The sequence below is a fragment of the Podarcis bocagei genome (assembly GCF_964188305.1).
Source record: "Podarcis bocagei genome assembly, chromosome: 8".
Lineage (NCBI taxonomy): Eukaryota > Metazoa > Chordata > Lepidosauria > Squamata > Lacertidae > Podarcis > Podarcis bocagei.
This window is the reverse complement of record NC_138133.1, coordinates 40,291,173-40,312,160: the sequence shown is the minus strand read 5'-3', so window position 1 is coordinate 40,312,160 and position 20,988 is coordinate 40,291,173. Positions and strand designations below refer to the sequence as shown.

At 42.8% G+C, this 20,988-nt stretch overlaps 1 long non-coding RNA gene across 1 annotated transcript in view; it reads left to right on the top strand.

The window, feature by feature from the left end:
* Positions 1-15,107: 15,107 nt before the first annotated feature.
* LOC308593369 overlaps positions 15,108-20,988 on the top strand; it is a 33,196-nt gene continuing 27,315 nt past the window's right edge. Inside the window, exons 1-2 of the long non-coding RNA XR_014010924.1 lie at positions 15,108-15,224; positions 15,961-16,115. This is a non-coding gene — a long non-coding RNA (uncharacterized lncRNA). The remainder of the gene's footprint in view (positions 15,225-15,960; positions 16,116-20,988) is intronic.

The following is a 20,988-nucleotide window of genomic DNA, read 5'->3' as shown; positions in this document are numbered from 1 at the left end:
AAAGATCTCTATCAGTATGGTAGCTGCAGAAATGCATTCTCCCGCCTGCCACCCAACACACAGCCCATACACTCAAAGAGGCATTCATGGAAGCAATTATCAAAGTGAAGAGACATTGACCTACTGCTCCTTTACCATGTCACCAATATTCAGTCAACACTCTGAGCAGTTTAAAGAAAAATGTTTCTGACTGCAAGCCATGAAGATGATCATAGCATTCAAGGACCGATCTGTCATGTGCTGAGAGGTCTGAAGAGGGCAATATGTGACACAAGGACACACAGTGAATGGTCAGGTCAAGGATCATAAGCTATTAAAAGTAGCATTTGAAAGTCTTATGTAAGTAACCCAGATGGGAAAAGAGGGTTGAACTCTATCATTCATTAATAAGGAATGAGAATTCAGAATAGGAATTTGACACTCAGCCACAGAAATCCAGGCAAAACACACAAGTATGATGAACCGGCATGTTCTTTTAGGGGGTATTTCTTCTACTAAGAGCATAGAAAGGAGGGCAACCCCGAGGGCAGCTGACACTGAAGCAACAATCTGTAGTGAGCATGCTCAGATGCAGCCAACCCACAAGGCCAATCACCACTGCAGCATCAATATGCAGTGTGTGCACTGAGAGCCAGTGTGGTGTAGTGGTTAAGAGAAATAGTCTCGTAATCTGGGGAACTGGGTTCGCGTCTCCGCTCCTCCACATGCAGCTGCTGGGTGACCTTGGGCCAGTCACACTTCTTTGAAGTCTCTCAGCCCCACTCACCTCACAGAGTGTTTGTTGTGGGGGAGGAAGGGAAAAGAGATTGTTAGCCGCTTTGAGACTCCTTAAAGGGAGTGAAAGGTGGGATATCAAATCCAAACTCTTCTTCAGTTGGATCTTAGGGTTTGGCCAGCAAGGTATGGCAGAGCACCATCCAAATCTGGCACTGAGTCAGTACAGAACTATCCATACAGATAAAAGAATTTAATGGGCCATCAGGTTGTACAACTGCATACTCTGCAGCACATAGACTGAACCTAGTAAAGGGTATTGGGAGGGAGCCAGGCATCCCCAATCTCCCATCCTTTCTGATTGGTCTTAATGTCATCTCAAAATGCTCTGCACTCAAAATGCTCAAGATGTTCTCCCACTGAAGCTCATTTGGCTAGAAGGCACTATAAAAAGCCACCAAGTCCACGACAAGGAACAAAACAGTCTCCACCAACTGAAGCTCTCCACTCAAACTGGTAATAGGCAGCTACCTGTCCAAAGTGGCTGGTAGTGAGCAGGCCCATCCGTTATGATCCCTCAGGCATTCTCAATACCCTAACTTTGGGTGTGGAAACTGGAAAGAAGCAGAAATGGGTCATAAAGCTGAACATTGTCCACAACTCTTCTGTCGCCACTTAAGGACACCAGAAATTGTAGGTTATACCCAATTGTGATGGACCATAAAGATGAAAGGACCTGAATGCAAGAAAAACCTATTGAACCCATGGCAGCTTGGATTATATGCTCACCTGGTGTTTGGCACAGTAGCAGTGGAGATGGTTGGTAGTGCAGCTAACTTGTAAAAGCCCACACACTACTCCCCAAAATCACTTGCTCTAAGAGCAAGAGAGGACATCAGCAATATTATGCTGCTAAGTTGGGACAAGTTGGGCCAAAAGGAAACTTGAATGGCGTTACTTGCAATGTAATGTTATCATCAACTAGAAATAGGGCATACAAATGGAAGAAGACCCCTTCACCCTGGTATGGCTCCCCTTTATCACATACACAGCCCGAAAAGACAATGACAAGAATCCACCAACAGCATACAAATCAATATGGCTAATCTGATTAAAAAACACCCACCCACCCACCCCACTCACACATGAAAAAAAGTTCACCACAGCCAATCACAAACAAACAACCACACCCTAGGCCAACCCAAACCCCTCTCACCACCAAAGGAACATAAGCAAATAGTAAAGAGAACCCACACAAGTGACGCTGACACAAAACCCCACACATACATTAAGCAAAAGTGAAACATTGCCACTCAACTCCAACCCCACTCAGCATGGCCCCCTCCATTTCTTTCTCTCTTTTCTTCCTAATGTAACATTAATCTCTCAACAAATGAAACTGATCTGTAGAAAATGTAACTTGAAAAAAGAGACATAGCACATACTTTTGTAAGCCAAGAAATCTTTAATAAAAATACATTAAAACAACAACAACAACTAGAAATAGAGCATTCAGTGTGATGGCACCAAGATTGTGGATTTTTTGCCCTCCGTGATTGCATCTGTTAGGTGTTTTAGGTGCTATCTTAAGATTTTTTAATTCCAGCAAAGCATCTCTTGAAGATGACTCATATTTCTGTGAACTTTTGTAAATATACTGTATTTTTCTGTGTTTTTGATGCTGGTTTGTTTTATTTTTGTATTGGTTTCAAATTTTGTGCACTGCATGGATATAATTATGTGGTGCAAAAATATAATAAATAATAATTTACAGTTTTCTTTTCATTTTTTTCCAGTGAGGAAGTCGATAATCACTCACCAAAGTTTCCAGCTTTACCAACTAAACTTTAATCAGAACTACTTAATTTATTCATTAAATCAATCTTTCACCTTAGATAGCAAAAGCTCATTTTACCTTTTTTTGCTTTTCTTTCATGTTTTCTGATTTAATGTACACATAGAAACTATATCAAAGTAATCTTGCATTGTAATTCTTTTGAATAAAAAATTATGTACATTATCACAAATCACATTTTCCAGTGGTACTTACACTTATATAAAAATTCATGAATATACCATGAATGAGTTTCAATGAATACAAAATAAGACCTGTGTGTATTTTGAAGAAGTTGATGAACTTGTCAGAAATATTGCAAAAATATTCATGCTGGGGAAATTTATAGTCTTTATAAGCGGTTCATAAATACTTAAAACCGGGTCTCCAATAAAGTAGCTGGGAAGTGCCAGGAAGAGGTATTGCATCGCCACTGTGGTGTAATCTGTGTACTATGGTCCTAAAGCTGCAATCCTGTGAACAGTTACCTGAGATTGATCCCCACTGATCTCAGCTAGACTTACATCAGAGTAAACATGCATAATATTGGTTGCATGAAGCTTTTTCAGGAGGATGCAATCTCCTCTCACCAATACAAACATCACACAGTACTTATTTATCCGGCCGAGTGCCTATGTCATACATGATGTTATATAGGTGGCAAGTGGAGAAAGGACTTACGCCACAGTATACACAGTATATAAAACAAAACTTTAATTACAGAGGATGGGACTGAACCACTACATGAGTAGATGCCACTAAATTAAACCCGCAGCAATTTAAATGGCTGCATTGTTTGATCCAATAAATAATATTAACCCACTTGCTCTGGGTTTCTCATAACTCAAACACTCTAATAACTAATTTCCCCCAAAACCCTAAAGTTGTGGTGAGAGACAGCCCATAGCAGAGGAATGGCCACCTGCTAAGCCTGGATAGTGGAAGGCTGATTTTTGTGTCTGTTTTGAAGGGAATATTGTCTGTTTTGAAGGGAATATTGCTATGCCAGCACCAGGGCTGACAGTTTCCCCTCTTTTGGGGGGAACCTGCCAGGTGTATGAGGGCGAATTGGATCCTGTGGCTACCAGGCCTCCTATGATCCATCCAAAGTATGTCCTGACATACTCCCTTTCTATCCCTATTGGTAGGGACCAGGGATTGGGAGTAATTTGATTTTTTGTATTTAAAGGTGAACTTACCTAATTTGCACATTCCAAAACAATATGCAAAGTAAAAATGGGCCATCCTTCAACATTCACACAGTGTTGAATTTTGCAATGCCCTTCTCTAGCCAAGCAACGTGCACAAAAAAGCCATATACTAGTTTAAGTCTGCATATAAATGCATAGATTATACCGTGCATTATACAAGGAAAATTGCTTTGCAAAAATGTACATTGGCAAAAATGCATACAAAAAATGTGTCTATTAGGAGAAAGTCACACTGAAATGCTGATGAATTTTCATGAGAAATTGAGAGAAACCAAAACCGACAAGTTTGCCCATCCCTAGTCACTACACACTGCCACTGGTACATTCTGTTGTCATATGGAGGAGCTCGTCTAGAGTGAGTGCTCATAAGTGGTGTTGCAACCACTAGGCTCCACAGTGCAGTGGTACTTGCACCATCTAGACTTTGGCCAGCTTTAGGACTGTGGCCTTGTGAAGTTTATGCATGCTTATCTATTACATAGGGAACAATGCTATGCACAAGAAGCTGATGTAAAGCAAGCCAGTGTGAAGTTACAGCAGATCAAAATCCTGTTCAGCAGCAGGGTTGCTGCTGCTGCTCTGCCTAAACCTGGCAGTGAAAACAAGCCTTTAAATTAGTGTTCAATTTGGGTTGTCAAATCACATCACCCATTTGAATGGGCTTAGGATGTTGCGTATATCCCTGGAAAGCCCACTTTTTGAGACTTACACTGACCTCAGCTCAGCTAGTTGAACCCAGGCTGAGCTGGGATAAGCAAGTTACACCAGCATATCTTTGACTCAGCTGCAGCTGGGGACTTAACCCTGGCTGAGCTATAGGAATCAGCCTACTGAGCTAGGGATCTGCTATATCCTAAGCTGCTCATCCCAGAGGATCTTGCTACGGGATTGCCCTCCTAAAGATGGATCAGCATAATGAACGTAAACGTCCTACAGTGCACTGCCAGCCACCATAAACTGGGATAGCTGGTAATAAAACAAGATAGAAATTGCACATTGGTTTTGGAAAGAGTAAAGTAAACAATTGCTTCATATGATGTTTATTCTGAGAGGCCAGAAGTTGTAGTATGACACACATTTCTGCCGCTAAGGTGATTGAAACATATTGGGATTTGTTTACCACATATGGTTTGCCTGAAGAGATCGTTTTGGATAAAGAGCCTTTTGTTTGTTTGTGCAAAATTTCCCATTTTCCTCAAGGAAAAAAAAGCCAGTAAAATACACTCAATCAGGTACTTACTTACCAGCTTTAAATGGGCTCACAGAATGCTTCCACTAAGTGCTAAAAAGGCATTAGAGAATTTAAAAGAAGCGGAACCCAGAAACATACCACTTCCATTTTTATTTTAGCATAAAACCATATTGCTCTAGGCCACACCACACACCATTGTCACTGAGTTATTTCTTTAAGCCTTAATGGCCTAGTCTTATAATAGCAGCAGCGCAGGGCCCTGGCAGCTCCTACTGATGGCTTCTGGGAATATTTTTTACCCTTGATCTCTAAACTACTACTGTGCAGCACTGAGCCAGCAATGATAGCAGTGCTAGTATTGTGGAAAGCCCCATTTGTGGTGCAGGTGGGCATGAAATGGGCTGTCAGGCATTGAAGGAGATGTAGATAAGACAGAGTAGTGTGGTCAATGTTTCACAACATAAGGTAGGGGTAAGGAACCTTCTTCGGTCCATCGCTATTGAGAAAGTGCCAGAGGGCCAGGTCCATCTCAAGTGTCAGAAGTAGTGGTGGACAGCTGGAGGGGGAAGTGGAGGAAAGAAGAGGCGGCAAGTGTAGATTGTTTTTACATGGCAGGCAGCATAAAGGGGCCTTCTCTGGAGCTGGTCAGGATGGTAGATTGCAGCATACAGGGGCAGGTAGAAGGTACCTTTGTAAATACGCCCTCACCTGTTACTTCATGGGGATAGATGGGAATGCAGGGCAGTTGGTCCAGCAGTTTTTGAAAGTTGTAGGTTCTCTGTGGAGCACAGAGAAGGGGGCGGAGTCTATCACAGCCTTGTATTTTAAGGGGATCACATCTCCTGGTCCTAGCTTAAATACATCCACTGGTCTCACCCAAACCTTGAAGAATTTGGTAGAACATGAGACCACAATTGTCCATGCATTGGATCTATATTTGCAATTGGGAAGGGTTCCTGATCATTAGTCCATATATCTGTGGAGTTGTATGCATTTAGAGTCTTGTCTCATGTCCCACCCTACTCATGGAGGCCAGTCCAGTAGGTGTGATCTAGTTTCCTTCTACACAATGGATTCAACATACCATATCATACTTCAAACCATCATCTGAATACAGGACTCATGTGATGCACCTGTTCTTTCTCAGACTTTTTTAAAACTTACGTTACATAGCAGTTGTCAGGCTAATGAAGATGCATTCATTTCTTTGTTCTTTGTTTTTTAATGCACACAATGGAACTGAAAATAAAATCCAGATTACCGAAGAGTGATCACGGGGAGTGGTTCTGTTTAGTCCTCAATGTTAAATACATCAAGTCTGAAGCAAGTTCCTTTGATTTCACTGCAGCAGACTTACAAGCAAATGGTGTTGGATTTAAGCCACAACCTCAGCTCCTCACAGATGGTTCCACATGAGTCTTAAAGGGAGAGGATTTCTATAAAAGTAATTGTTCTGGAAATTGAATTGTACAATTCACCACTCCTCTTTTTGTATTTCGAGGTATCGACTGGGATTTCCCTATTTTAAGAGCAAATGTACTCAACTAAAACAGTTTCCAATTCACATTCTGGATAAGATGGGAGCTTATCACATATTGGTTCTCAAACAGCGTATACTGGCCTTCCTGGAGTCAATGAAGCTAAGCCAATTTATATTAGACTCCTCATTTTATATTGATATTTTATACAGTTTGAAAATGATCTAAACAGATTTTCAATGTATGCAGTAATTTCCCAGAGCATTCCACTTCTGGGCTGTATTAGAGCTCACAAAATTTAGAAGCCCCAGAATGCTAATACTTAAAATGAAAATATAATCTTAGCTCTTCCTAACAACCATGCTTATCAAGCAGATTCAGTGCCAAACATTAACTGATTCAAAAGCTTATTGTCACATTTTGCATTGTGGTTTTATATTATTTTAAAGGGAAATAATAATTCTTTCAGACAACTTTGGAGCTTGTAGCAATTTGGTGTTGATTGTAGTGGACAAAATTAATTATCTTGTGTCAGTCATACTCCTCTGTTTTCATTTGGACCACATGAGCAATGCCCGGGGGGGGGTGTCATCTTGGGAGCCCAGGACCTCCATACACATTGGACAGGCTTGCGCCCCAGGGAGGTAACTTTGGTGCTGCTAATGCAGTGGTTTGACTTAACCCAGAGGCGCAATCTGTCATTGTCTTTTGAGACAGCCAAATAATAATAATAATAATAATAATAATAATAATAATAATAATAATAATAATAATCTATACCCCACCCACCTGGCTGGGTTTCCCCAGCCACTCTGGGCAGCTTCCAACTGTGAGATTAAAATACAATAGAGTGTCAAACATTAAAAGCTTCCCTAAACAGGGCTGCCTTCAGAGGTCTTATAAAAGTCTGGTAGGTGTTTTTCTCTTTGACATCTGGTGGGAGGGTGTTCCATAGGGTGGGTGCCACTACCGAGAAGGCCCTCTGCCTGGTTCCCTGTAGCTTGGCTTCTCGCAGTGAGGGAACTGCCAGAAGGCCCTTGGTGCTGGACCTCAGTGTCTGGGCTGAATGACAGGGGTAGAGACACTCCTTCAGGTATACTGGACCAAGGCCACTTAGGGCTTTAAAGGTCAGCACCAACTTTGAATTGTGCTCGGAAACGTACTGGGAGCCAGTGTAGGTCTTTCAATACCGGTGTTATGTGGTCTCAATGGCGGCTCCCAGTCACCAGTCTAGCTGCCTCATCCAGGATTAGATAGATAGATAGATTCTTTATTGTCATTACACTAGTGCAACATTGCACAAGTGCAACGAAATTGGATGCCATCCCTTAAAAACAGTAAAAGCAAAACAACAACAACAACCAAACAAACCACCTTCCAACCACCCCCACCCCCACCCCCCAAAACTCCCAGATCTCACTATCGAGTTACAGCATTCAAAAAGGCCACAGCTCTTGGATAGAAACTGTTTTTCAGTCTATTTGTCCTTGACTTGATGTTTCTATACCTCCTGCCAGAAGGCAGTAGTGCAAACAGACTGTATCCCGGGTGAGATGGATCCTGCAGGATGTTGTTTGCTTTCCTAAGGCAACGGGAACCGTACAGTTCTTCCAAAGGTGGGAGAGGGTGACCAATAATCCTTTGGGCTGTGGTTATGACCTTCTGGAGCACCTTCCTCTCTCTAGCTGTACAACTGGAGAACCAAGCACAAATACAGTATGTGAGTATGCTCTCTATGGAGCCTCGGTAGAAGGACACCAGCAGTCTCTCACTCAGATTGTTCTTTTTTAAAAGTCTGAGGAAATAAATTCTCTGCTGGGCCTTCTTCACCAGAGCAGTGGTATTTGCGCTCCAAGTCATGCCCTGATCCATAGTCACTCCCAAAAACCTGAATTCCGCCACCCTCTCCACCCGTTCCCCGTTGATATACAAGGGCTGAATGTCCGCCTTTTTTTCCCTGTAATCCACCACCAATTCCTTGGTCTTAGCCGTATTAAGAGCCAGATTGTTCTCTCCACACCAAACACAGAGCCGCTCCACCTCGTCCCGATAGACGGACTCATCCCCTCCTGAAATGAGCCCCACCACCGTAGTATCATCAGCAAACTTGATGATTTTGTTGCTGGAGTAGATGGCTGTACAGTCATACGTATAGAGAGCATAGAGCAGGGGACTCAACACGCAACCCTGTGGTGAGCCGGTGTTAAGGCTAAGGGCTGTGGACACATGTGACCCTACTCTAACCCTCTGAGAACGTTCTGACAAAAAATCCAAAACCCAGAGACAGGTGGAGTTGGGGAGTCCAATCGTCTCTAGCTTGGACACCAGTCTATGGGGGAGGATAGTGTTAAAAGCAGAGCTAAAATCCACAAACAGCAGCCTCACATAATTCCCCGGCTGCTCCAGATGGGACAGAGCAGCATGGAGAGTGGTGGTGATAGCGTCTTCTGTGGATCTATTTGCCCTGTATGCAAACTGGTAGTTGTAGCTTCCGGGCCACCTTCAAAGGTAGCCCCACATAGAGCGCATTGCAGTAGTCCAAGCGAGTGATAACTAGAGCATGCACCACTCTGGTGAGATAGTCCAAGGGCTGATAGGGTCTCAGCCTGCGTACCAGATGGAATTGATATACAGCTGCCCTGGACACAGAATTGACCTGTGCCTCCATGGACAGCTGCAAGTCCAAAATGACTCCCAGGCTGCGCACCTGATCCTTCAGGGGCACAGTTAACCCATTCAGGACCAGGGAGTCCTCCACACCTGCCCGGTTCCTGTCCTCCCAAAATAGTACTTCTGTCTTATCAGGATTCACCCTCAATCTGTTAGCCGCCATCCATCCTCCAACCACCTCCAGACACTCACACAGGAAGGACCTTCACTGGTTCTAATTTGACAGAGACGTAGAGCTGGGTATCATCTGCATATTGATGAACACATCCCAAACCCCCTGATGATCTCTCCCAGCGGCTGCATGTAGATGTTAAAAAGCATGGGGGAGAGGACAGAACCCTGAGGCACCTCACAAGTGAGAGCCCAGGGTCTGAACACTCATCCCCCACCACCACTTTCTGAACACGGCCCAGGAGGAAGGAGCGGAACCACTGTATAACAGTGCCCCCAGCTCCCAGCCCCCTAGGCAGTCCAGAAGGAAGTTATGGTCAATGGTATCAAAAGCCACTGAGAGATCCAGCAGAACTAAGAAACAGCTCTCACCTTTGTCCCTAGCCCACCGGAGATCATCAACCAGTGCCAACAAATTCTAAGCATGACTAAGTCTGAATACAATCCAGGGTACTGATCCTACTATTGCGAGCCGTGCTCTCTGGCCCTTCAATAAGCAATGCCAGGCTGATGGTTTGCAGTAATAATAACTTTTTCAGTGATGGCCTTCTAGTTAAGGACACCCTCCTTCTGAATGAAATACATATGAGGTGGAATTCAATGTAGCAATAAGTGGGGTATCTGCAAGCAGAACAAGATTCATGCACATAATGTGATGTCCACCTCTTGTCTCCTCCTATGCACCCCCTAAACCTGTTCCAGAGCAGATTTTTGCCCCCTTTTTATTTATTTATTTTTTAAAATGGTCAAGTGCATAAAGCTGAACGCACACAAGTTAATTGTGTGTAAGCTGTGGGCTTACTGTACTCAAATGTATGAGCTGAGTATACAACTCTAACAATCTTCTTAATCAAAATAAAAAAATTCCTTCCAGTAGCACCTTAAAGACCAACTAAGTTAGTTCTTGGTATGAGCTTTTGTGTGCATGCACACTTCTTCAGATACTAATCTTCTTAATGCAATTGAAAACCAAACATGACCAGGGTTTTTTGCTTACTTTTTGAAACTAATTATCTGGTGATAACTGAGAATGATCTCGGCACCACCCACAGCTCAGCTAATTTCAGCGTTTCCCCCCACTATATTGTGAGGGATTTACAGGAAAGCAGCAGCACTTTGTCTTCTTGACAGCAAAGGTTAGGCTGACCATTAGAATAGCAGCCAAGAGATGTTCCAGGAACAACTTTAACATTTTCCCCTCTAAGACCAAGAGACAAAAAAACTCAGCACTGACTTGAAATGCATTCATTGCCTTGGATTTCTGTAGCATGCATGAGAGCAACTTCTTTAGTGACATTAATTTGGAAGGGACTCCAAATCTAGGAAAGAAATACACACAGAACACACTGTAGGTTCATTGACTGCTTAAATTCTTGCCAGACGGATCTTATGAATATGGCAAGGATGGTGTGGGGTCAGAAATTTGGTTCAATTTGCGTTTAATGTGAACCTACTTGGGTGCACTTTGGTCTGCAGCATCCAGTGATCTTATTGTCAGAGCTTGCAAAGCCAGGCACACAGGGTTTGGCAGGGGCTGACACCCACCAAATGTCCTAGTATTCCAAATGGGGAGGCTGATGGGCCAAGTTTGACCCATAGATCAGAGTTCCCCACCCCTGCTCTATAGCATCAGGAAACCTCCTAAGGCAAATGTTTCATTCAAGTGGTCCTTGATGGCTTCCAAATTTCTGTATGTCTACTTCAGTCCAAGTAGATGGACATGATTCAAGATAAACTATGTCTTGGGCCAAATGGGGAGGGCTAGTCACCCACATGAGATCAGAGGATCTGCAACGCTGCCTTACAAATTGGAACTGGGGCTGTGCAGCAGCAACAACAGTCAGATGGAAGCAGTGGCGGAGCCAATCTGACACTCCTACTGGTGCGTCCACACAGCCCCAAACTCACCTCTGCCCTGTTCTACCCCAGCACCAACCAGGTAAGGTGCAGCAATGCCAGTGTTGGGAGTGTGGCTCCGCTCTACTACACCAGCTACTACTGCATGCGCTACACACATGAAATTGGTGTATTCACAGCTAGTTCAGACAGCAAAAACTATGCTCAGCCGCACCCAGATTGGGTTTAGGGTTGTTACAAGCCTGACTGATACATTATGCACTAATAGGCAACTTAGGTCTAAATGTTTGTTCTCATATATCTGCCTGAAACACAGTTATTGCATCCTCACAGTGCTGGAAGTATGGCATGATTTATAAGGCTGCTTTTTGCATTTGATAAATTGGGCCTTAATCCTCTTTTGCTGGTACAAATTTGGAAAAAATACAAAAACCCTCTTCAGGATTTGCTTACGAGTTCAGAATTTCCTTGCTGAGGATAAAAACAAACAAACAGATCTCCCAGTCCTTTCCTTAGCTTGCATTGATTTTTGACTAATTTAATATGATGTAAGCTGTTGTTTGTAAATAATTGGCAACTAATGAACTTCATTATTTCTTACATTGTGCTGCAGAGGATGCAACCTTTAAGAATGGTGTCAGAAGTGGCAAATAGCTGGTATTTTAAATACTAATCCACCATAAGCTTTAAAAACCTGGCAGATATCTGAAATACACTTCAACAAAGAGCTATAATGGTCTGTTTCTTTTCTCTAGGTGTTCATTACTGCCTATGATTTTAATCCACGGTATGTGGGAGATGATAAAGTCCAAGATTTAAATTGTGTACATACCTTTTCTGAGTGAGATCTGTTCCTGGACAGAGTGCAATGCATCACTTCATCCACTGCAATTCTCACATAATGCTGAGGTCAAAATCTGAAAGAGATTTTTCAGCTCACAGCTCATGCTAAAATCTAAAGCTATGCCACAGAGGGAAAATTGTTGGCTTTCCTTTAAATCTTAGCTACAAATAGAGAGTAACAACTTCAGAAGTTACTGGTGTAGAAATTATTTCTTTCTTTCTTCTTCTCTTAAAAAAAACCCCTTCTAAATGTACCAGAAGGAATTAAGCTTGAATGGTTGGGATGGTTGCATCTAGAGCTGTACATAGCCCCAGTGATCCAAGCCAGAGCCCAGTCTGAGACTTCAGATTAGTCCCAATCTGGGCCGATCCAACCCAGATCAGAGTGCTGAATTGATTCTAGGGCCAGTCCTAATATTTTATTAGAGTTTGAAACATCTCCCTTCCCGACTGCACTGCAAAGAGCAGTACTGAACCTTCTCTTCGCCAGCTGGGAACATGCTGGTGAAGCAGACCCCAGCAGAATTGAACTCTCCTCCCATTAGCTGGCTGCAGGGGTATCCTTTGCCAATGTGTTCCCCACAGGGAGCACCCAGCAGGACTAAGCTCAGGATTAAATCTTAAATCCTGCTGTCTGCAGTAGAGTCAAAGACAAGGGGAAGAGAAGGAAACACATCATCTCCTTATTCTCCCACCCCTCTACTGACCATATGTTGGATTGTTTTGTGAAGGAAATAGGGGGTCTCCAAGCAACTATTAGCATCCTTAACAAACTACAGTTCTCAGGATTATGTTGGGGGAGCCATGGGTGTTAAAGTGGTATAGGTAAAGGTAAAGGTACCCTGCCCGTTCGGGCCAGTCTTGCCAGACTCTAGGGTTGTGCGCTCATCTCACTCTATAGGCCGGGAGCCAACGCTGTCCGCAGACACTTCCGGGTCACGTGGCCAGCGTGACAAGCTGCATCTGGCGAGCCAGCGCAGCACACGGAACGCCGTTTACCTTCCCGCTAGTAAGCGGTCCCTATTTATCTACTTGCACCCGGAGGTGCTTTCGAACTGCTAGGTGGGCAGGCGCTGGGACCGAACGACGGGAGCGCACCCCACCGCGGGGATTCGAACCGTCGACCTGACGATCGGCAAGTCCTAGGCGCTGAGGTTTTACCCACAGCGCCACCCACGTCCCTAAAGTGGTATAATGGTGCTTTAAATATAAGGTGCAGATCTGGCCAAAGGCAGAGCTCATACAAGAATCCAAAGAGCTGTGCAGCTAGTTCCATATATCCAATATGACTTCAGACTTGGGTTTTTTAAACAGAAAACTGCCTTTGTAACTAAGGAAAGTTTCAAAAGCAGTGCATGATAATTCAGTACACCTTGACAATTCAAGAGCGTATGATACCCAGCTCTACCTCTCTTTTAAATCAGAAACAGTGAAGGCAGTGAAGGTCCTGTGTGAGTGCCTGGAGGCAGCTGGAGGATGGATGGTGGCTAACGGATTGAGGGTGAATCCTGACAAGACAGAAGTACTGTTCTTGGGGGACAGGGGGCGGGCTGGTGTGGAGGTCATTTTGGACTCACAGCTGCCCATGGAGGCACAGGTCAATTTTGTGTCCAGGGCAGCTGTCTACCAGCTCCATCTGGTACGCAGGCTAAGACCCTACCTGCCCGCAGACTGTCTTGCCAGAGTGGTGCATGCTCTAGTTATCTCCTATTTGGACTACTGCAATGTGCTGTACGTGGGGCTACCTATGAAGGTGACTCGGAAACTGCATTTAATCCAGAATGTGGCAGCTAGACTGGTGACTGGGAGTGACTGCCAAAACCATATAACACCGGTCCTGAGAGATCTGCATTGGCTCCCAGTACATTTCCATACTGACCTTTAAGTGTTGGTGCTGACCTTTAAATCCCTAAACAACCTTGGTCCTGTATACTTGAAGGAATGTCTCCACCCCCATCGTCCAGCCCAGACACTGAGGCCCAGCAATGAGGGCCTTCTGGCAGTTCCCTCGCTCGAGAAGTGAGTTTAAAGGGAACCAGGAAGAGGGCCTTCTCAGTAGTGGCACCTGCCCTGTGGAACGCCCTCGCAGTAGATGTCAAGGCAATAAGCAACTATCTTACTTTTAAAAGACATCTGAAGGTGGCCCTGTTTAGGGAAGTTTTTAATGTTTGATGCTGTATTGTGTTTTTAATATTTGGTTGGAAGCCGCCCAGAGTGGCTGAGGAAACCCAGCCAGATGGGCAGGGTATAAATAATTTACTACTACTACTACTACTACTACTACTACTACCTGCTCTTGAAGAAAAAGAGTAGTCAAAAATCCTTCTAAAACAGCATTAGGCAGAATCAGTAGTAACTATTTACAATAAGCTGAAAAATAAAAAAAAGGGATGAAAACCTTCAAAATATAATGGAACTCATTTTTTTTCATAGTTGCAGATCCTATAGGTATCATATTTTCAATTCAGGGTGGAAATAATAGGTATTTGCATAGCTGTGTGATTATCAACTGGTTGTAGTGATTTACAATTTACCCTACACCACCTTGTCAGTTAGGTTACTGCTCTGAAACCTCAAGTGATGGCTGGATGGATCATAACTGGAGTAGTCAACATGGCACCCGCCAAATGCTGGACTACAATTCCCATTACTCCCGACGGTTGACTATGCTAGCTGGGGCTGATCAACAGTTGCATTCGAACAAAATCTGGAGGGCACCAGGTTGCCTACCCTTCAACTAGACAATGGTTGGGCAATTTTATCTGAAGCAGACGAAAAGAATTGCCTGACAAAAGTATGGGCTGCGTGTTTCAAAAATGAAATGAATGGTATGTGTCAAAAATGACAAATAAGGTCATTAAAATATATTTTCAGACTGATTAAAATATACTGTTTAATGCACTGTTACTACTTGCCCTCAGGGAATATCTACCAAAAATTTGAACAAGGAGAAATAAGTATCTGGCTTTTAAATCAAAATAGAAGAAAGATGCAAATTATGAATAATTTGTTTCTGCTATAAGTCTTGTTCCCTTGGAGCAGCTGGGCCAAATGTTTGGGTAGCGGTGTGTGTGTGTGTGTAGATTTTGCATCCAGGGTCATTCTTTTGTTGTAAGGCACTGACCTTACAACTCTTTCTTATTTCCCCCACTTATCATGTTAGTGAAACCAATCATTTAACTACGTGGAGCATGTTTGGAACACTCAACCATATCCAAGTCATGTCCAGGTTTTCATCTGAATGGAATTTACAGGTAACAAGCAAAAACCACCTTAACCAGTTATACAGATTTATAATTACATAGTACATAATTATGTTATTATTAACAATTACATTTCTATCCCACCTTTCCTCAAAGAACTCAAGATGGTGCACAAAGCTCTTCTCCCAATTTTAACACCACAACACCCTTGGGAGGTAGCTAAAGGTGAGAGATGGTGACTGACCCAAGATCACCTACTGAGCGGAGCGTAGATTCCAACCCTGGTCTCAGAAGCCTAGGACAATGCTCCAAGCACTATGCCACATTGGCTCTGTAGCAGAGGATGCAGTATTTAGTGCGTAGCATTGTTTCTCTATATAGGGGCAATCAAAGAAAGATGCTCAACCTTTAGTTTTAATCTGATTCCAGTAGACAAATTTCATGCCAAATTATTACATCATTTAGTTCTTTTCAGTCTTGAAATACCGTAAACAGATTTGGAGTCTACTAAGAACAAATATACAGAGTAGAGAGGCATCAGAAAGTTGAGGTTTCCTTCCCAGTTTTGTTTCCTATCAAGCGATCTACTTCTCTTATTTTTTTTACAAGGTGTGGAAAGGTTTCTCTTAAAATGACTTATTGACTGCCGCAGGGAATGCCTGAGGCAGGGAAACATAAATAAGAAAAGAAAAAGAAAGAAAACAAAACAATTACTAAAAGCTTTAGAGCACTTTCAAGCTTATGCAATGGGGGATTTTTTATTTTATTTTTTGCTTGCTCTCTGCAGGTCTTTCTAACACTACCCCGGTAGGCCATTGCATTGCATTTCCACATTTCAGACAGTTCTTCCAGGAAGATATTGACATATGGAATTTTAGAATGGCATTGCAATGAAACACAACTGCCAAAGAATAAAGATCCCAGAAGCTTCCATTCTAGATGGTAAGGGTTGAGTGAAAATCACAGTATTCCGTAGTGTGTATGATATTCAAAGTATTGTTATGAGTTTGGGGGTCAGTCTGCACAATGCCTTGAGTCCTTTCTAGTTCTTCAGATCCTGTACCCGTGGGGGTAGAATATACAAGAGCAAGTTTGCCAAAGCAGTTCCTTTATTAAGTCAATGACATTGACTAGCTAGTTAAGCACCACAATTAGGATAAACAAATAACTTGCTATGTGCCACAGAACAAATGGATGAGTCTCTCCCACCCTCTTCATCTAGCTGTTATGTAGGAGTTGTGTGAGCCAGAAGCAAGGGAGAGAGACATGTCTGCTCTGTGCTGGGCTTTGAGGATCATACAGAAACCAAATGGGGATGCAAGATCTTTGGAGATATTAATGTTGTGAGCCTCTTCATCCTATGGTCAAGTTATATATATGTGTGTGTAAATAAAACCATATATCCTAAATACACCATAATCTCCACTGACCTTCATTCCAAGGAAACTGAACCCTGGGTAAATGCCAGAACCCCTAGATTCTGTCACCAATTGGAGTGAGATTGGGGTGGTGTATACCAATATGTTCTGATTTACAATAAACCATGGACTGGAACAGGAATAGGACTTAAATGTACTACAAATAATGGAGTAGAACAGGGATTTTCATTGGACTCCAACTCCCATCAACCCCAGCCAGCAAAGCCATATCATCAGGGATGATGGAAGTTGTAGTTTAGAAACATCTGAAGAGCTACCGGAACAGAACATGCCTCTGGAACAGTAGAAAGAACAGTGAAATTTGTATGTCATTGAGTTGTATGCAGCCTTGACTCAGCCTTAGGAAAGTCAGGTTGCTAGTTCACAACAACAACAGCAACAGCAGAAAGAACAAATGTAAAACTATTTTTGAATCCAAGAGGAAGGGGACATCTGCCTAGCCAACCAAAGCAGCCAAATCAACCCTAGCGATCAATGGGGTGACAGATGTCACAACAAGATTACCCTCACATCAAGCTCAAATGGTCTCAACTTCAAGCAAACTGAAGGGAAATGAAATTAATGGACACGGAGCCTCTATTGCAGACCACTGTGTGCCCCTGAAGATTATGAGAAGCAACCTGAGAATTTGATTTAGCTCAAATATTTTTAGATGGTTTGGGGACTACCACATAAGAATGGCTACAGGGAAAGCATTATCCCCCAATGAACAAGTCAGCAAATACTGTAACCAGGCTTTCCTCAGGGATTGCTTTCAAGGCCTTGTTATGTTGAAATACCTGTATCAAATGTTCTTGGCTTGCAGTTACAGCATACTCAGGTGCATTTTTTATGTGTCTGATACCACTGGGATGCCAGTAAGTCCTATTTAGAGGAGTTCAAGGACACACATCAGCAGAGTTTTATATATCTTCAGCGTGTCTCTGAATACCAGTTGCTGGGAATCATCGGGGACTTGGGCATGCATCCTTGGCCAGCTTTGTTTTGCAGTGTTGGAAACTTTGTGTGGCAAAGCTCTCATATTCTCTGTTGCCTCTTACCTGGTCTCAGTATATTCTTTTCTAAGCTAAACATCCATTCCTCACTCACTCCGTTCACAGCTGATTCATTGTGTTAAAGACTGGTATACATTTGGGGACAATATTGTAGGAATGTAAATGCAGTATATAAAGAAAAGGTATAGAGTTATCCTTAGAAGCTTGACTGGAAGCATTAAAAGTCTCTTATAAAGAACATATTGCAGCAACAGAAATCATTCACTTTGTAATTTAAGGTTAAATATGATGTTCGTAGGTCAGTCGACCAAAAGGGGTGGTGGAGGAGATGTTGCTAGCAAGCAAGCTGAGTAGCACAATTATTATTTACTAAAATATTTATAGACTGCACTTTTTGTAAAATACAGCAAGCAAAATTACAATGAGATAAATAAAAAAGCATCAGTAGAAACATCAATAAATACTGGTTGCTAAAAGAAATTCACACTGCAAAGTTCTATCTGAATAACACCACTTTTAGGAGACATCTTAAAGAAAGCAGGAACAACTCCTACCCGACCTCTGCTTGGAAGAAGTTTCACAGGGCAGGGCCCTCATTCCTGAAACCTTGGCCCTGGTAAAATCTGACTAAACCTCATGGGCATGAGGAACCACAAGCAGTGCCCCATCAGAGGCTCTCAATGATGGAGGCAGAGCATAAGGAATCAAGCAATCTTTAAGGTACTTCAGGCCCAAGTTCTGCCTCACTGCTGCCTCACAAGAGGCAGCACCCAATGGGTGTCCTATTCATGCCACCACCTCCACCAGCAGCAATGGCGCTGGCCTCTGGAAAGATCTCACCAAAATCTTGCAATATCACAACAGAAGCTGCTGTTGTTGACACCAGTTCACGGGCAGTGCCATGCAACCCACTAAGGGAGGCAGTAGCAGTAGCAGCATGGCAGCATGACCCCTCAGGCGCATCACCCCACCTGCCGCCATGGCAGTCTTCCACCTCATTTTGTTGAATTTATAGATGATACCTGATTTTTTTAAAAAAGTGAATGCAAGAGAAGAAAAATGAACACACGTACACTCCATCATACCTTGCTGCATTCTATTCTTATGGGCACTTCCCATTCTCCTTGACCAGCTGATGTCTAATATCAAAGCCAGAATATGAAAAAGATTCCTTCAACCATGGAGAATAATGGGAAATAAATTGGTCAAGTGCTGTTACCATGATAGTTACAATTTTCAGATGATGATGCTTGCCTATCCAGATCATGCAATAAATGGGACATATTGGATATTAAGTCCATATTAACTGTATACACTCTTAGATGTGTATTATAAAATGTAATTTCAGCACAATTCTGTGGAATCTGGCCATTAGAACCAGATTCACGATTGTTCTTTTAGAATGCATGTATGAATACTAATGCAGAATAAAATCTCACTGATGTTTAGACTTCTATGCAGATTGATTTTCCCCCCAAAGCAGTTTTTCTTCTGAAACACAGGAACATAAACGCTTCAGAGCAAATTAAGCTCAGGCTAATGTAACTTAGCTATTGATGTAGCCCTAAGCTGTGACACATTCAGCAGTCCAGTTAGCTTGGGTTGCTATTGTAAGGGGAAAATTATGCATACATTTGAGATCTTGGATGTATGGGGTGTTAGAGGAGGGGCAGTACCTCTGGTGGGGGGACACATTGTGCTCCTTCTGGGATAGTCTGTCCACCTTTGGTTGCCAGCATGCACTCAGCTCTCACCCATGGCTGACTGGCCACACTCTGGGAAATGGCTTTGACTGGCTGGTTAAACCAGGTGGTGGTAGCCAATGGGTCTTAAACCCTCAATGAGTTAGGGACTTGTGGTTTTTGTTTTAGCTGCAAGTTGTTCAGTAAAAATATGGCACATCAATCCTACAAGAAACAGGTTCAAAAGACTGGAAGAACATTGCAGCAATTCTGTCTTCATATGAAAAAAATACTGACCATTTAAGAAACGATTAGACCTTGAGAGAACTTGAATTGCACTTATCTAAAGGAAAAACTATTGATAATATTAACGAGCAGAAAATTAGGCAAGAAGAACAATATTGGCCATAAATATTGGAACCTCAAGCACCTAATAAATATTCCCTTAATAGAAAGCGTTTTAATGTCATTTTCACCAATATGTGCACACCTGCATTTTTAATTTTTTTGCCCATTACTTGGCTGGCACAATTTGTAGAAATTCAAATTTCAAAGGGTGGCTGCATTTTGGCGCAAATTAAGCAAGTTCTCCTTTAAACGTAAACTGAATTGAATTTGTTCCCTATCAATAGTGGAGTCCTCTAGTGGTGCAGAAAAAGAAGAGCGTTCTATAGGAGGGATATATAAAGAGGAAAGTGGGGGGGGGGGACTAGCAAATAGAACTGCAGATACATCTATGGATGGCCAAATGGGTGGGGACAGCCAGATACTGAATGCTGAGAACAGAATGTGCTGGAAAGAAAAAAAGGAAAGTATTTGGAAAAGCTAGTAATAGCCCAGAGGAAGTACATGTTATGGGGCACAGATAGAAGGAGATTAGATGTTAGGAAAACACTGATGTAATTGAAAGGGGAGAAATGCTTCTCTGTTACAACCTTCTTAATCTAGAAGGACAGACCCTCCAAGCATCCTTATTTTCCAGGGACAATCCTGGATTTACAGAAGCCATCCCGGTTTCTGATTTGATCCTGGAATATCCTGCTATTCGTTAGGATGTCCATATTTTCATTGGAGAAATGTCAGAGTGTATGGAGTTATTACCCCCAAGCCATCTGAAGGTAACCCTGTATAGGGAATTTCTTTATGTTCAATGTTCTATTGTGTTTTTATATATGTTGTAAGCCACCCAGAATGGCTAGGACAACCCAATAAGATGGGCAGGGTATAAATAGTAAAATTATTACTATAGAATAAAAAAGGTAAAGGACCCCTGACAGTTAAGTCCAGTCGTGAACGACTCTGGGGTTGTGACACTCATCTCGCTTTATTGGCTAAGGGAGCTGACGTTTGTCCACAGTTTTTCCAGGTCATGTGGCCAGCATGACTAAGCCGCTTCTGGCGAAACCAGAGCAGTGCACAGAAATGCCATTTACCTTCCCGCCGGAGCGGTACCTATTTATCTACTTGCACTTGGACGTGCTTTCAAACTGCTAGGTTGGCAGGAGCTGGGACCAAGCAACAGGAGCTCACCTCGTCATGGGGATTTGAATTGTGACCTTCCGATTGGCAAGCCCAAGGCTCAGTGGTTTAGACCACAACGCCGCCGCGTCCCTCTACTATAGAATAGGACGTCCCAATTTTCATCGGATAAAAGTTGGAGGGTACAGAAGGAATGAAATGTGAGCTCAAAGGTGATCTC